Genomic DNA, 17197 nt, shown 5'->3' with positions numbered 1-17197 from the left:
CTCAAAGGCACCACTCCTCACCAAAAGCCCCAAATTTAAAGTTTTAGTTAATTAATTAACTAAAAGTTAATGGGAAGTGGATGTTCAAGTCCCCTAGATAGCTTTGAAAAATCTCAGCTTTAAACTTGTGCTAGTGCTTAGTGTGTAGACAGCGACTTTTAAGAAGCTAAAATAAATAAATAAGCAAGCAAAGGTAGCTTACTTTTGTGCACATTCTTGTGGCCTTGAAATTTTAAGAGACAAATATCTTAAATTGCAGCTTTTACACTTGCAATAAATTTGTAATGCCTAAGCATGAATTTCATTGTCTGCATGATTTAATATAGCAAGGGTGTGAAAAACATCCACAATAGTAACAAAATTATTGTGCAAATTTTTATTGAAGTTTCTATCTTGAAATTCATAAAAATTATTTATATATGTATACAGAATTCTACTATAACAATGCACAGTTGAATGCTTATTACAATTATGAGTATTGTAAAGCATGAAGTAGAAGACAATTCACAGTTGTTGATCACATCTATGAAACATGGAAATCTCCCTGTATAACATTATCATTGCATCCAGATTCTTAAAATGAACCTCAACTGACAATTACTGAATGTAGGCACTTTTAAGTGTTGCCAACTTCATTCTGCCCACTGGTATCAGCACTTAGCCTGGCCGCTATATTTTGATTCACTGAGCGTCTGACAGGTTTGACTAAATTAGCACTGAAATCCCACCTTACCAACATTATATAGAAAATAAACTGACTTCTTTGAGGACATTTTCAGCTAAAATTATTCAGTTTGGTTCAGAATTTTCCAAGACATGCCCTTGTCATATCTCAAAAATTATGAAATAATAGATGTGATTCCCAGCATTTATCTCATATTTCTCCTGGCTTTCTTTAATTCTCATTTGTTGAATCAGCTGAGGAATCCATTGACTTTGGAATTTGCTAAAATGAAAAGCAGAATTACTCACAGTACTGCTTCATGCAACATGGAGCATTTCAAATGGAAACTCTTTCATGTTTTTGTATTTGTTTTGGCTTGGAGAATGTCGTCATTACTTCAGTCTTTCCAGTCACGTACTCTTACATCATTATTCAAGAGTTGGAGCTACAGAAAAAACAAACTTTGCAGCCAACCGATGGTAAATCTACAGAGCAAGGACAGAGAAAGTGGGAGGGAGGGGCGGGGGGGAACATGCTAATTGCTTATGGTTTGGTGGTTTCAGTCTGCTTCCCAGTAGTCAGGCATTCTCATCACAAAACCTACCACAATTGCCATGCTCATCAGCAAGGCCAAGGATAGAATGGGCCATGGGGACTTTAGTGTCCACTTTCCCTCTTGAAGAGGTCCCTTGAGGCCAATACATATTGGTAGTACACTATGAGAAAGCTTGCTGTACTTGGACAAGTAAAGAACTTCGTCTCCAGAGCTGTTGGCATCTTTTACAAGCATCAATTTCACATGGAAACATATTTTTAAAAAGTTAAAACTCACCATTAAAGTGGTGGAGAATGATTTGGAGGACCCTTTGGAGGGAATGGATCAGAAGGAGACCTGTTTGATCAGAAGGCAAGGGATGCATTCTCCTAGGGACGGGGGTTCTACGACCACAATTCCCAAGAGGAAGAGAAGGGTGATGGTGGTCGGGGACTCCCTCCTAAGGGGGACGGAGTCATCCGTCTGCCGTCCGGACCGGGAAACTAGAGAAGTGTGCTGCTTGCCTGGAGCTAGGATTACGGATGTGATGGAGAGACTGCCAAAACTTATCAAGTCCTCAGACCGCTACCCCTTCCTGCTTCTCCATGTGGGCACCAATGACACTGCCAAGAATGATCTTGAGCGGATCACTGGGGACTATGTGGCTCTGGGAAAAGAGATAAAGGAGTTTGAAGCGCAAGTGGTGTTCTCATCCATCCTCCCTGTTCAGGGAAAAGGCCCAGGTAGGGACCATCGCATTGCGGAAGTAAATGCGTGGTTACGCAAGTGATGTCGAAGAGAGGGCTTTGGATTCTTCGATCATGGGATGTTGTTCCAGGAAGAAGGATTACTAGGAAGAGACGGGATTCATCTAACGAAGACAGGGAAGAGTATCTTTGCAGACAGGCTGGCTAACCTAGTGAGGAGGGCTTTAAACTAGTTTTGACGGGGGACGGAAACCTAAGCCCGAAGGTAAGTGGGGAAGAGGGACACCACGAGGAAGCAGAAGGAGGAGGGTGCAGCAGGGGAGGCCTCCCAATTCATACTGTGAAAGTAGGCCAATTGGCTGCTTATCTCAAGTGCCTGTACACAAATGCAAGAAGCCTGGGAAACAAGCAGGAGGAACTGGAAGTCCTGGCACAGTCAAGAAACTACGATATGATTGGAATAACTGAGACTTGGTGGAATAACTCTCACGATTGGAGCACTGTCATGGATGGGTATAAACTGTTCAGGAAGGACAGGCGGGGGCGAAAGGGTGGAGGAGTTGCACTGTATGTAAGAGAGCACTATGACTGCTCTGAGCTCGAGTATGAAACTGGAGATAAGTCAGTTGAGTGTCTCTGGGTTAAGCTTAGAACCAAGAACAATAAGCGTGATGTCGTGGTGGGTGTCTGTTACAGACCACCAGACCAGGAGGATGAGGTAGATGAGGCTTTCTTTACTCAACTAGGGAAAGTTTCCAATTCACAGGACCTGATTCTCATGGGAGACTTCAATCACCCTGACATCTGCTGGAAGAGCAATACAGTAGAGCACAAACAATCCAGGAAGTTTTTGGAGAGTGTCACAGACAATTTCCTGGTGCAAGTGCTGGAGCAACCAACTAGGGGCCGTGCTTCTCTTGACCTGCTGCTCACAAACAGGGAAGATTTGGTAGGGGAAGTAGAAATGGGTGGCAACCTAGGCAGCAGTGACCATGAGATGGTCGAGTTCAGGATCCTGAACTCTAATATTCTATGATTCTATGATTATGATTCTTTAGCTTTTTCTCTATTATATTTTATCCTAATTGATATGGAGCAGAAATGTATATGACCCATTGGGTGATGTCATTACATATATCGAATTAGTTTTGTGTATCTCTGTTCTGCAAAGATATGGAATATGAACGAACTCTTGTTGTTTTAATAAATTCCATATCCGGTAAAGCACTGGGCTGAATCTCAGAAAATATGTGGTCAGTTCCTACCTTTGGTTCAGTCTTCCTGTGTTACCTTGAACAAATCACTTAGAAATAGGTTGTGCTATCCTTACTCAGATAAATGAGCACTTACTCCCACAGATTCTTCCATTAAAGTCAATCGGCCTACTTGTGTGAATAAGGGCACCAATGCTATAAAAGGGAGATGGGGGAAATAGTTCTTCCTGATCGCTATACTCATTCAGTCTACATCCTGAAGCATGAGACAGAGATTTTTAAATGATATCAGTTATGTGAGTTACTAGACACAAGGGCCTGGATCTATGAAAGTGATTTAGGCATTGCAATCCTTAACATTGTGATGCCTAACTTTTAGGTGCCTAGAAAACTATAGGAACACTACTGCGATCCACAAAGACTGAGTTACATGCCTAGGCTCCCTATACAGTGAGTGGGGAGACATAGGTGCCTTCAAACATGAGCTTCAAAGCCAGCATTCTGGGCGGGGAGACACCTAAATTATCCACTAGGAGCTTTCGATAAGAGGGATGTGTACTAAGCCCTGTCTCTCTCTGGCAGTTCAATAACTAAGATCAGGCTACAGGGAGGTGCCTATCTTTGCTAGTGATTAACAAACCGGAAAAGATATCTGTTTAGCCTCCTCAGTTGCAAGGAGGGCCTAGTCTGCTAGGCATTCTCAGAGGCTGCCTAATTCCACACAAAACAGTTGGAGAGTGGAGGGGGTGAAGGTGGAAAGATGACCTTCTTTACAAATTTTAGCCCAGTGGTTAGGGTACTCACCCAGGATGTGGGAGATCCTTCAGTTCAACTCTGCCTGATGAACAGAAGGGATTTGAATAGGGATCTCCCACCTCTGATGTGAACACCCTCACCACTAGACTATAGAGGCGTTCTAACTCATTATCTGGCCCAAATAATATTTAATTATTCAATTATTTAAGTAAAGTGGAACAACTTTAATAGGTGAGATTGAGGAAAAACAAAGTGAGAATATACCATATGCCAATGGTTGGGGCAGTCGTCTGAGAGGTGGCAGATCCCTGTTAAAATCTCTTCTCTTCAGGTAAAGGGAGGAATTGAATGGAGGGTTTCCCCACATAGTGGGTGGTATCCTCATCACTGGGCTAAATGTTGTGAGGGAAGTCCTCTTCTTCTGCTACCTGTTTTGAGTGAAGTTAGGTGGGCACTGAACACATACTGAATCAGGCCCTGCATACAACTTAGGTGATAGAATACCTAACTTTTTCCTGGTTTGTGGATCACTTTGGGGCTTAGCCAGGAGATAGGCACCCTGGAGCCTAGACTGAGGCATCAGTGTGCATGCTCACAGGCAGAAACATAGATTAATAGATTCCAAGGCCAGAAGGGACCATTGTGATCACCTAGTCTGACCTCCTGTATAACACAGGCCACAGAACTTCCACAAAATAATTCCTAGAGCATAGCTCTTAGAAAAACATCCAATCTTGATTTAAAAATTGTCAGTGATGGAGAATCCACCACAACCCTTGGTAAATTATTTGAATGGTTAATTATTCTCACCATTAAAAATTGACACCTTATTTCTAGTCTGAATTTGTCTAGCTTCAACTTGCAGCCATTGGATCATGTTATATCTTCTCCTTCTAAACTGAAGAGCTCATTAATAAATATTTGTTCTCCATATAGGTACTTAAAGACTGTAACCAAGTCACCCATTAACATTCTCTTTGTTAAGCTAAATAGATTGAGTTTATCACTATGAGCCATGGTTTCTAATCTTTTCATCATTTTAATGACTCTTCTCTGAACCCTCTCCAATTTAACAACATCCTTCTTCAATTTTGGACACCAGAACTGGTCACAATATTCTAGCAGCTGTTGCACCAGTGCCAAATACAGAGGTAAAATAGCCTCTCTACTCCTACTCAAGATTCCCTGTTTATGCATCCAGGATTGCACTTGCTCTTTTGGCCCCAGTATCACATTGGGAGCTCATGTTCAGCAAAGTAGCCATCAAGACCCCCAAATCTTTTTCAGAGTCAATACTTCCCAGGATAGAGTCCCCCATTCTGTAAGTATGGCCTACATTCTTTGTTCCCAGATGTATACATTTACATTTAGCAGTATTAAAATACTTATTGTTTGCTTGAGTCAGTTTACCAACTGATCTAGGTTGCTCTGTTTATTATTTATCATTCCTCCAATTTTTGTGTCATCTGCAAACTTTATAAGTGATGATTTTATGTTTTTTTCTAGATCATTGACAAAAATGTTAAGTAGCATAGGACCAAAAACCTATCCCTGTGGGACCCCACAGGAAACATACACATTTGATAATGATTCCCCATTTATAATTACATGTTCATATCTAACAGTTAGCTAATTTTTAATCCAGCTAATGTATGCCATGTTAAAAAGTATTATTCCTAGGGAACTTTTACTGAAAAAACTTAGGCACCAAGCAATTTTAGACACCTACAGGTTTAGGCAGCAGCTAAGCAAGAGTTTTGTGCACTGTACCAAAAAATAGAACTTAAGCACCTAAGTATTTTTGTGGATTCCACCCTAACAGTTTTCATTGCAACAGACCTGTTGCAGAAGCTTATATATTCTGTGTATCTAGTATAAAGTATTAGTGGCCACTTAATCTTATTATTTGCAATACAAAAATATACAATATTGCAAAAGAGAAAGCCTTTCTCTTTTAATTTATAAAAGATATAAAGAAGGTCCATGTCAAAAGTAAGTTTGCTTCTTTGAATTTAATAATTCTTAATCTTTGTGTACATGATGAACTAGATGGTTTGTTACATTGTTCAATATGATTTGCAAGGGAATCTTTTATATACATGGGATAAACATCCTTCAGTCTGCAGTAGCAGGTCAATAGTCTTTATTAACAGCTAAAAAGACTGAACATAAATGACCAAGCATTAACATGTTTCATTTTATATTTCTAATGGTAAGTCAGACTAGGCAGGATAAAGGTATTTAAGTCAGTTAGGAGTGGTGATCCCATTGTGCTATAAAGAAGAAAATATATTTTATTTTAACACTGACATGTCTGAAAATACAAGTTAATAAAAAGTCACAAGTCATTCTTGTGACAAGTGTGTGAAATATAAAGAACAGATTCTATATGGTATCATATTTCAAGCTGTATTTCAATGACTTCATCAGAAAGTTAAGCCGTTCCAGTAGGAGAAATGATACCTTTGAAAACATGTGTGGCTGCATGTAAAAGTAAACTCTCTTTCTTCATAGAGAGCCAAGTAACTTTCTGCTGAACCAGCAGATAGGGAAAAAGAACAGATGTAATTATCAATCATACACTGTCTCTATTCCAGATCTTGAGATTACAGAGGAAAAGAACACATTTGTGGATGATGATTATTGGGGCAAATTCTGGCTGTCTTCATATTTGCTTCCCTCAAAAGCAGCATTAATTTGCAGGCATATTCTAGCTGGCCTGAGAGTGCTCGTCTAGTCCCCATGTGTTTGCTGCTATGAAGACTACTCATGCCAATAGTATGAGTAATGTGAATAGTGGAGGATGCATAGAAGCTACATATAGTTCAAGATAATACACAGTAAAAGGTATGGATCAACACCCTCTATAAACCTTATAAGCCATTCCAGAATTCCATTACATGGCTCAATACACAGAGGACCTTGGGAGAGCCTGTAGAGTGGAAATTTAGTGCTAAGACAGGATTGTATAAAGACAGGATTTGGCTTCTTGTTTCTTCCCTGTGCTTTCTCCACTGGAGAAACAATATTTTGCACTAATAGAGCATCTATAGCTCTTACATACTACTGCAGTGGAGATAATTAAACATCTAGATAAATCTCAAAGTGCTTGCCAAAGCTGGATAAATCTATTATTATTATTCCCATTTTAGAGATGGGAATACTGAGGTCAACATTTTCAAAAGTAAGTGCTTACATCCATAGCGAAGTTAATGGTATTCAGCAATTCTGAAAAGCAGGCCACTTATATAAATTACTAAATATAAATTAATGTGACTACATGTAGGCAGCCAAAATTTGAAAATGCAGTCCTGAATATCTTGACTCGGAGGGGTCATATAGTTAATCAGTGTCTGCAATGTGACTAGAACTTAGGTCTTTTCAAGACATTATTTTCTCTAACCATGAGTCCATTCTGCCTTCCTAATGCATTAATAAAATTCAGATTTTTAATTTGATAAAAAACAAGATTTACTACATTTACTGCATGATAGCATGTAGCTTGCAAAACTGTTTGGCCATCTCTTCAACAATTTCTTTCTGTCCACTGTCCTGCATGCTACATATTATGTTTCTGAAACTCCATCCCACAAAAAAGAAAAGCAAGTGATCTGATCTGGGAGAAGTGTTCAGTTCTTCTTAATATGATTCACAGTGGCACAAAGAAGGACCAGGTCCTCAGCTGGTATAAAATCAATATACCTCCACTGATATAGTACCTGAGGTTCTGATCCATATTATATAGGATTTATCCTTTTCAGATGGAATTATTAATCCAATCAAGGTTGATTAGAGTTAAATTCATGCACTGAGCAATGATACTCTATTTATTTACACCAAGTTAGTTGTCTTTCCTTTTTTTTTTTAGTGGAAGACATTGCCAGGTGGTGTTATTACACATCATCTTCTAAATTCTTTTTCTTAGAGCATGAAGAAGATTTTAGTATTAGAAGAAATGCTTATGTTATTTCTGGGTAGAGTTTGTTCCTGAGACTGAGTTTCTCCTTCCAAAACGAGTACTGGTGCGGGCTGAGAATCCTGAAAGAAGAGCTTGCCTGCATATTTGTTACAGGTCTGGAATACCTGATTAACTAAAACAAGTTACTATGGCAGCTCTGCAAAACAGAGGACTACAACTCTCATCATGCCCTCTCTGCTGTATATCTTCTTCCTCCTGGCTAAGCAGGGTCTATATTTCCCATCAGCCCTCTATCCATTGCACTTCCCCTGGCCAAGTTAAGGGAAAGGTCCTGAACCAGGAAGTGGCTGGGCTCTGCTTGGGAGTAGGACCTGCATGGCAGCAGGGAGCTGTAGATAAATCTCAGGAACCATATGGGAGTTACTGGGAGTTACTGGCTGTAACTGCTGGACATCACCATTGGTGCAGGTTTGTGTGGGACATATGAGGAAACAGCAGTGGTTGGGCGGGGAGACTGTGCAGAGAGACTTCCAGACACTAAATGAGCCTGGCCTGGAAACCTGCAAATGCATATTGGCTTGAATGGAGATTGGAGTGGAAAGAGCACAGATTCTGAGTATCCCTAACTCTCTATTGCACTATCCCTGGGACCTGAACAGGAACCGCTATTGCTCACTTTGAACTGTAATTGTTTAAGCACCTGTACCAAGGGTATTTGCAACTTTTCCCTTTCCTGCCAGCCCTAGCAAAAACCTTTACCTTAACTGTGTGTCTGGCTGGTTATTGGGACCCATCAGGGCTAGAGCCTACAAGACCTGGCTAGTGAAGCACTTACAGTGCTTGCCTCCAATACATGGTACACCAGGCACACTACTGGCCCCCTAGGGGTTTGGGATACAGAGTAATCCCAGTAATTACATTACACATGGAGTATACTCAAACTCTGCATTGCTGCCTTCTTCTCCATTGGGAAGCTGACCCCAAAGGCCGCAGACACTTGCTATTGCTTGGAAGAGTGGCAATACTGATGGGAGGGAGTGACAGTGGCGCTTGACCTCACACAGTCAAGCCAGAAAAGCTGGAGTTTAATTCGTCAATTAGATGGAGCTCAATGTCCATATGCACAAAGCAGGCTGGAACAATCCAAATCAGATTGCTAGTCATCTGATGAAGGTCACCAAAGCTCCTGTTGACAGAGATGTCAAATGATAGGTATATGATGAGTGGCGGCTTTTTCTAAGAAATAATCGAGCTGATAGTAAGATGGAGCCATTCAGTAGTCTGGAACTGGATAAAGAGTTGAATGATTTAAAAACGGGTATAGATGCCGAATATGATAGAATTGCACCTGAATTCCTGAAACATCTGGGTCCTTGCACTTGGGAATGGTTCATTAGGTTTTTCAACAGAGTTCTGTAGAATCCAGACTACCTAGAAATCTAGCATCAAGCAAAGGTTATTACTTTGCTGAAATCTGGGAAAGACCCACATTTGCCTTTGAGCTACAGACCAATTTCACTTAAAGAGTCTGCTTTAAGGTGCTCAAGTGTCTGATTTTGCAAAAAAATCACCATCTGTGAAAGGCATGCTGGCACCGGAGCAAGCTGGTTTTCTTCACAGTCGTAGTACACGTGATCAAGTGCTGGCACTTACAACATAAATCAAAAATGGATTCCAACATAAGCTGAAGACTGGTTTAGTTTTCCTTGACCTGACTGCAGCATAGGGATATGGTTTGGCAAACTGGCCTTTTGGTGAAATTGTCTAGAACTATGGCAGACTGGTTAGTATATGCAATGGCTCTGTTTTTGAAAAATTACCATTTCCATGTGCATGTTGGCGATAGAACAAGTGCTTGGAGGAACCATAAAATGGCATCCCGCAAGGATAAAACTTATCTCCAATGTTATTCAACTTATATTTGAATAACTACCATATACCAGGTCTCACAAATTAGTTTATGCAGATGACATATACCTTGGCACTAGTCACATATTTTTCCATACTCGAGAATGTTCTGAATGCAGATATGGTGGTAATGACTGATTATTGTCATCAGTGGTGGCTGATACCAAGTGGAAGTAAGACTGTGTCAAATGTCTTCCACTTACATCATGCACAAGCGAGCAGAGAGCTGAATATAGTTCTTAATGATCAGTGAATAAAGCATACTTCACACTCAGTCTATCTAGATGACACATTGATAGAAATCTCGCATATTGTGACCATCTTAGAAAGATAGTGATTAAGGTCAAAATACAGAACAACTTGCTCAGAAAACTGGCTGGAATGACATGGGATGCCAATGCCCAAACGTTACGCACTTCAGCCTGGACACTATTATTCGGCGGCAGAGTACTGAGCTCCAGTATGGGCTCACTTGTCTCATACAAAGATGATCAACATACAACTAAATTCCACCAAGCTTATTATTTTAGGCTCACTTAAATCTACTCCTTTTCTATGGTTATTGGTCCTCTGCAATATTGCTCCATCCAGTGCTAGCACAGAGGATAGTATAGCAAAGCTCATAACTTAACTGAGAGATATGCCACATCTACCATTAATTAAAGACTTGTTTAATTCCACCACATAGTCATCTGCCCTCACAATATCCATTGTGGAAAAGTTTACCGGGTAAGGGATTTATGGTAGAGGATACATGCCAAGCTTCATGTCTGCAGAGAAAGTGACAAATAATTATCCTGTCTCAGACCCCACTTAACGTCTACCCAGGTTTGATTTACTGCAAAGGCAATGGAGCCTTCTGAACTGGTTTCTTACCGGACATGATTACTATGACATGATTGGAATAATTGAGACTTGGTGGAGTAACTCGCACTACTGGAGCACTGTGATGGATGGGTATAAACTGTTCAGGAAGGACAGGCAGGGGCGAAAGGGTGGAGAAGTTGCACTGTATGTGAGAGAACGCTATGATTGCTCTGAGCTCCAGTATGAAACTGGAGATAAGCCAGTTGAGAGTCTCTGGGTTAAGCTTAGAAGCAAGAACAATAAGGGTGATGTTGTGATGGGTGTCTGTTATAGACCACCAGACCAGGAGGACAAGGTAGATGAGGTTTTCTTCAGTGAAACAATCCAGGAAGTTTTTGGATAGTGTTGCAGACAACTTCCTAGTGCAAGTGCTGAAGCAACCAACTAGGGGCTGTGCTTCTCTTGACCTGCTGCTCACAAACAGGGAAGATTTGGTAGGGGAAGTAGAAGTGGGTGGCAACCTAGGCAGCAGTGACCATGAGATGGTCGAGTTCAGGATCCTGACAGAAGGAAGAAAGGAGAACAGCAGGATAGGGACCATGGACTTCAGAAAAGCAGACTTTGACTCCCTCAGGGAGCTGATGGGCAAGATCCCCTGGGAGGCTAATATGATGGGGAAAGGAATCCAAGAGAGCTGGCTGTATTTTAAAGAAACCTTATTGGGGGCACAGGAACAAACCATCCCGATGTGCAGAAAGAATAGCAAATATGGTAGGCGTCCAGCTTGGCTTAACAAAGAAGTCTTTGGTGAACTTAAACACAAAAAAGAAGCTTACAAGAAGTGGAAGCTTGGTCAGATGATTAGGGAGGATTATAAAAATACTGCTCGAACATGCAGGAAGGAAATCAGGAAGGCCGAAGCACAATTGGAGTTGCAGCTAGCAAAGGATGTGAAGGGGAACACGAAGGGTTTCTACAGGTATGTTACCAACAAAAGGAAAATTAGGAAAAGTGTGGGCCCCTTACAGAATGGGGGAGGCAACCTAGTGACAGAGGATGTGGAGAAAACTGAGGTACTCAATGCCTTTTTTGCCTCTGTCTTCACAGACAAGGTCAGCTCCCAGACTACTGCATTGGGTGGCACAGAATGGGAAGGAGGTGAACATCCCGCAGTGCTGAAGGAACAGGTCCAAGACTATTTAGAAAGATTGGACATACACAAGTCCATGGGGCCAGATGCAATGCGCCCAAGGGTGTTAAGGGAGTTGGCTGATGTGTTTTCAGAGCTATTGGCTATTATCTTTGAAAGCTCGTGGCAATTGGGGGAGGTCCCTAATGACTAGAAAAAAGCAAATATAGTGCCCATCTTCAAGAAAGGGAGGAAAGAGAATCGAGGGAACTACAGACTGGTCAGCCTCACCTCAATCCCTCGAAAAATCATGGAGCAGATCCTCAAGGAATCCATTTTAAGGCACTTAGAAGAGAGGAAGGTGATTAGGAACAGTCAACATGGATTCACCAAGGGAAATTCATGCCTTACCAACCTGATTGCTTTCTATGAAGAAGTGACTGGCTTTGTGGATGTGGGGAAAGTGGTGGACGTGATATACCTTGACTTTAGCAAAGCTTTTGATATGGTTTCCCACAGTATTCTTATCAGCAAGTTAAAGAAGTATGGGTTGAATGAATGGACTATAAAATGGATAGAGAACTGGCTAGAGCATAGGGCTCAATGAGTAGTGATCAATGGCTCCATGTCTAGCTGGCAGCCTATCACAAGCGGAGTGCCCCAGGGGTCGGTGCTGGGGCCGGTTTTGTTCAACATCTTCATTAATGATCTGGAGGATGAAGTAGCTTGCATCATCAGCAAGTTTGCAGATGACACTAAGTTAGGGGGAGTGGTAGATACCCTGGAAGGTAGGGATAGGATACAGAAGGACCTAAACAAACTGGAGGATTGGGCAAAAAGAAATCTGATGAGATTCAACAAGGACAAGTTTAGAGTCCTTCACTTAGGAAGGAAGAATTCCATACACAGCTACAGGCTGGGGACCGATGAGCTAGTCAGCAGTTCTGCAGAAAAGGACCTGGGGGTAACAGTGAATAAGAAGCTGGATATAAGTCATCAGTGTGCCCTGGTTGCCAAGAAGGCTAATAGCATATTGGGCTGCATTAGTAGGAGCATTGCCAGCAGATCGCAGGAAGTGATTATTCCCCTCTATTCGGCATTGGTGAGGCCGCATTTGGAGTATTGTGTCCAGTTTTGGGCCCTCCACTACAAAAAGGATATGGAGAAGTTGGTGAGAGTCCAGCAGAGGGCAACAAAAATGATTAGGGGGCTGGAGCACAAGACTTATGAGGAGAGGCTGAGGGAACTAGGCTTGTTTAGTCTGCAGAAGAGAAGAAAACGGGAGATTTGATAGCAGCCTTTAACTACCTGAAAGGGGGTTCCAGGGAGGATGGAGCTAGGCTGTTTTCAGTGGTGGCAGATGACAGAACAAGGAGCAATGGTCTCAAATTGCAGGGGGGGAGGTCTAGGTTGGACATTAGGAAAAAGGTTTTCACTAGGAAGGTGGTGAAGCACTGGAATGGGTTACCTAGGGAGGTGGTGGAATCTCCATCTTTAGAGGTTTTTAAGCTGCGGCTTGACAAAGCCCTGGCTGGGATTATTTAGCTGAAGTTAGTCCTACTTTGAGTAGGGGGTTGGACTAGATGACCTCCTGAGGTCCCTTCCAACTCTATGATTCTATGAAATTTGTGCTGCAGTGGAATTTTGATGGCATTTTAGCGACAGTCCACTATGTTGATATGGGCAGCCACAAACCATGACACACATTGTCGAGGATTGCAAAATGACTCTGTCTCTCTGTCTGCCCCCTCCAACTAATCGGGGCTTTTATTTATTTATTTATTTATTTTTTATACCTCCATAGAGATCTTAAGGGGTCTCCAGAGGTCTTAATTCGGGCTAAAATTGGGCAGCCAATAGACCATTAACCCCCTCCTGCCTTGCTTAGAGACTTGTGTACCCCATTACAAGGCAGAACTTTGTTTTCACAAACTTGAAGGAGATCAGTTTTAGTCATATACCATTCTCTGGCCCCTGTAACTCAGGGGATTGGTAATGGGATTGAAAGTCTTTCCCTTCTTGGTCACTCTTTCCATCCAAAGAATCATTTCTTGAGTTATTAGAAATGTTCAGTGGACTTTATGAGATAAGCTCATTTTAATCCAGTTCTCAGTGGATAAGTATTCATATCACAGACACTACTATCACAGTTTGGAATCTTTGTCTCGATAGAGTGATCCTTCCATAAATAGTTGATGTGCTATGGCGAAATATACATTGTTACTCCTCTGTAGTTCCCATTCTTTGGATAAATACTGTGTTTTTCAGTGCTGCCATTCTGGAACCTTTCACAAATACAGTATTAAAAATAATAAAACCATTGTTGTAAAAAAGAGCTTTACATAGAAAAAGAATGATTACCAGTTTCCAATTCAGAGGCTGGAAATCATCAGAATTATACAAATGATATGATGGCATGTGGTTAGTGAAATTACTTGTGGTCGGTAAAAATATCTATGTTGTTCACACTGAAATGTAGCCTCTTTCTGACTAGAATTGCAAGTCAATAGATCACAGCAAAGTTAAAAGGCATCTTTTCTCCTTTTGGCATTCCAGAATCAGTAGTAGCTAACAATAGACCACACTTGCCATTTCTGAATTCGAAACTTTTGGGATATAATGTGATTTCATACATTTTACTCTCTGTCTCCGTCATGCACAATGGAATTGTCTGGCAGACAGAGTAATATAGATTATTAAAATATTTCTACAATAAAAGACCCCACGTTAACTTGGTTAAACTACAGGATAACCCTCACAATCAGTCATTGGAGTAAGCCCATCTCAGCTGCTTGTAGTGTCAACTGATCAGAACAATGCTGCAAGCCTAAGAGGCAAATGCTCATCAAAGTGGCCTGTGTGAAGGATGTGAGGCTAATGCTGGAGCTTTCTTCTTGAACCACTGGAATGCAGCTTTACCAAAATTTGATAAAACTGGATGAGGAACAAAAAAGAGATGAACACCAGTACTTGTTACAGTGGGGCTGTTCCCTGAGTTCCTGTATCATTGAAACTGACCAAAGTACTCAGTGCAGAAGTAGGCAGCATCTTCACCTTCATCAATATATCTTCAAATCAGGATGTATTGCCATGTGGTCCTAGCAGTAATGGTTCTCATACCACAGCCTTGTGGACAGGAGAAAACCTATTGAGAAAACTGACTGAGAAGGAGTCTACACCACTGAATTTTACAATACAAGTGAATTAACTGGACAAAACCCTCCTCAAGTCCAGAAGATGACTAGAACTGGGTGACTCATCTGGATCTGTAGTTTGTAGCTGAATATTAGTTCTTGTTAAAGATTGTTTGGTCAGGGGAAAAAAGCAAGGGAGTGTCAGAGGGAAGACGCTGTGATCCTATGGGAGAAAATCTTGAAAACATTACCCAAAAGCTTCTAAAAGCTTAGAAACTGGAAGATAAATAAAAAGAATGCATTTTCTAATTTTGTGTGTGTATATTTTTAAGCCAATCTCATAATTTTTCAGACCTGACTCATGATTTTTGATTGCTTGGGACAGGTAATACTCTAAGGAAAACAAATATCCCTAAAGATTCTCTCTCTGTCCCTTACTTCAGATCCTCTGCCTAGAATCTTCCCCAGATCCCACACCTGCCTGACTTCCTGCTGCAGATGTAAAAAAATAGTACACACACTGTAGGTCTACCTAGCAGCTGGGAGGTGTAATCCTCAGCTTGGGTAGACATACACGTTAGATTTGCTCAAGCTAGTGCCTAAAAATAGCAGTGTGGTTGTGGCAGCATGGGCTAGCTCCTTGAGAACATACCCAGGGGCCCTGGCAGGATTGTACTCAGGCCACCTGTGCTGCCGAATCCACACTGCTATATTTATTACACTAGCATGAGTAGAGCTAACATGAGTATGCCTACACAATCTGGAAATCACACCTCCTAACTATTGGGACCACTCATGTTTATAAAGTTACTCACACGCATAAGTGTTTGTAGGATGAAGGCCCAAAATTTCAAACAATTGGCAACTCCCTTTTCTATAGTCATCACAGTGAAAAATAGAGAGCACTCACTGAGGAAGAAAAAGAAAAAACCTGCTCTGAACTTTATAAGAAAAGAGGTAAGTAGTACATATATTAATTTTAATAGATAAATAGAGAAACAAGTTTCTAATTTTAAAACCCACACACTCAATTTAGCAAAAACTGAAGCTCTTGAAATCTCTCATGTCCCATCTTGCATATAATTTTTGATGAAATGGTGTTTCCCAGATATCTAAGTGCAAACATGAGTGGATGAATCTTTTGAAAATTTTTCCAGCTTTTTTTCACTCACTCAAAAATAACTTTATCAGGAAACTTCACAATAGTCTTGTTCTCTTTGTCTCACGGAGAAAGTATCTTTTGCAGTATTTTTCAGATTCCATAATGGTAGATATATTTATATTTGTTGTCAAATTCATATAGAAATGTATATCCCTGGTAAGGAAAAAACATATACTTATTACTTTAATGCACACATTTCATATTTTTACAGATAAATATTCTTGAAATATTGCCTTTGTCTCCCAAGGGAAGTGAGGGAACTTAGAGACATGGAAGGCTGGGATAACATTTACAGCTCTTTATTTTAAGCATTTATAGAATAAACAAATGGTGGTAGTTAGCTCTAAATTTAAATGCTTAGGTTTAGAACTGAGGAAAATAATATTCAGTTCTCAAGTTGATAAAGCTGAACCCCAAGCATCAGATATTAATGTGGTTCTAGTAGTACAATCTAGCTGCTTTGCATAAATGGGTAGCTTTTGCTTGAGACATGTTTAGGAAGATGGTTCACTGATTGTGGATTGGAGCTACAGGAAAATCAAGAAAAAATGGCTCCAGTGAACCATTAGGGATTATATTTACAAAGATTGCTTACTGGGGGAATTTTGAGCACTAGATCACAGTTTTGTAAGATTCATTGCACTAAAATTGAAACCTAATGGCAAGAATTTAGTTTACTGCATCTCTGTGCTTATTCAGGCATGTCCTCTGCAAATTTTCATTAAAAGAGAACACAAGGGAGGAAAGGTTGCACCCAGGATTAACTGATTAGGTTCAATTTGTTCCTCATGCAGGTGTTTAGAAGGTGATCTGCTGGGGAAAATGTAGCTGATTAGGGAATAAAAGAGCAAGTTTGTGTAACCTGAGATTTTATCTAGTCTGTTCTGGAAAAAGCAGAGTTTGTGTTACTACGAGGCAAAGCAAACATTGTACAGTTAATTTCACATAATTATACTTACAGTAACTTTTCTCATAGTTAGAACTGGAAATTTATATTTTTATTGTGCTGTAAGTTATTAAAGATTTCCCCATTTTAGGATTTGTTGGCCTGATTCTCATGCACTAAGGTCCTTTACACCTCTCTGCCAATGAAAAGGGATCTTACCCATTTTAAGGCTTCTTTCCACTGCTAGAGTGGTGTAAATGGCAATTAGTGCAAATAAGAATCAGGCCCTGATTGTTGCTAAGGAAGTATCTTCTCTCAAACTCTGTGGGATAAAGGTCATTCAATATCCACAGTTCTGAGTTAAATGTTTACCTTT

The sequence above is a fragment of the Emydura macquarii genome, unplaced genomic scaffold (genome assembly GCF_026122565.2).
Source record: "Emydura macquarii macquarii isolate MOO-44397 ecotype Brisbane River unplaced genomic scaffold, CSIRO-AGI_Emac_v2 contig_1827, whole genome shotgun sequence".
Classification (NCBI taxonomy): Eukaryota; Metazoa; Chordata; order Testudines; family Chelidae; genus Emydura; species Emydura macquarii.
The sequence above is the reverse complement of the archived record's forward strand: the minus strand, read 5'-3'. Positions refer to the sequence as shown.